The following is a 1561-nucleotide window of genomic DNA, read 5'->3' as shown; positions in this document are numbered from 1 at the left end:
TGGAAGGCTGTATATACCATGCTCTTTTAAGATTCAGAAAGCCTTCCCTGATGGCTGCATGATATTTGAASATTGTATGAAAATACATATAAGATGAAAAGCAGAATACATCTTTTTGTGCATTCAGTTTACCTCAAGGTCAGGGAAATTTTGCAGGAGAATCTTTTCCTCATCTCACACGCCCAAACCATTTGGCCCCCATAACATCCAACTTTATTCTCTGTGCCATCACGAGCATTGGTAATACCAAAGCAATCATTGGTGTGTTTAATACTGTACTCAGGGCTAATTTTTTGTCAGGTAGCACACTAAAATTAAGTGGTAGTTATCAGCAAGTTGAAAAAATGAGACATAAATGTGGGACAAAACCAGGAAAAAAATCAGATACAAAAAGAATATTTACACAACTAGATTCTGAACAAAATGAATTCCACCCAACCCTTAAAGTATAGAATATTTTCTTTGCTCTTATTCCAGAGTTTTCCACACAGACTTGCATGAATAAGTCAAGCTGGCAGCTGCAATGTGTAAGCAGAAAGGAGGTCATCAACTCCTGATAGATCCTCTTGTAATCAACAGGTTTTGTGGCAGGTTTTTTTTTGTTTTGTTTTTTTTTAGCATGAAGAAATATTGGCTCAATTTGCTTTTCAATATAACTCAAGCTTCCTTGGGTTTGGTAGCATAAAAAGGTTTAGCAAATTCAACACTCAGGCAGTGATGGTTTCTGCAATGCCCCAACATAATGTCATTAAGTGCTCAACAATGACTTTAAATAAGTAGCTTTTGGAAGTTATATGTCTTTGAAGTTTCATTAATTAGTCATATCATCGGGAATGTATGGCTAAAGTAAATTACACTGTTTAAAATATCTACTCTTTCAATGTGAAAAATGAAAGGATCCAGCTACCTTGTCTTTATACTAATGAAGATATTATTAATTGGTTTAGCAAAAACATAGATCTAACCATAATGTGCAACAGTTATTAAAGATAATTAACTACAGATCATTGGTTTGAAACATCTAGTCCAAAATGATTTCTGAAGGGCACATTATTCTATGAGATAAAATAATTAAATTTCTAACAGCTGCATAAGACAACTGTGGCATATCTAGTGTTTTAATTTCTTTTGTTCTATCCTCATGGCATTCCTCTGTTTTAGRTTTTGAAAATGCTACGAGTGTTTCACCGTGAGCAGCCTGTGCAGCGTGGTAGACTGAAATATTTCATGTCTGAGGAAAAAATGATGATTGAAAGAAAAGGATTAAAAATGACAGCGCAGCTAATAATACACACACGCACGTGTGCACGTGCACACACATAAAGGCAGCTACTCCTCTTCGAGGGAGAAAAGGAGGTGATGGGAAACCGATGAAACAGAGGGTTAAAAATGTTTCCATTCTAACATTAGCTACGCAAGTCCTGCTCAAACTAAAACAGCACATTTGCAAATTAAAGAAAACCTCAACGATGAAGCAATGCCAAATACTTGTAGATTAATTAATAATGGAAGCATACACAGGCACATAAAATTAAGCAAGAACAGTTAAAAAAAAAAAAAA

This window comes from Malurus melanocephalus, unplaced genomic scaffold, assembly GCF_030028575.1.
Source record: "Malurus melanocephalus ecotype Western Australia unplaced genomic scaffold, MMel_1.1 scaffold_64, whole genome shotgun sequence".
Lineage (NCBI taxonomy): Eukaryota > Metazoa > Chordata > Aves > Passeriformes > Maluridae > Malurus > Malurus melanocephalus.
This window is presented reverse-complemented; position numbering follows the sequence as displayed.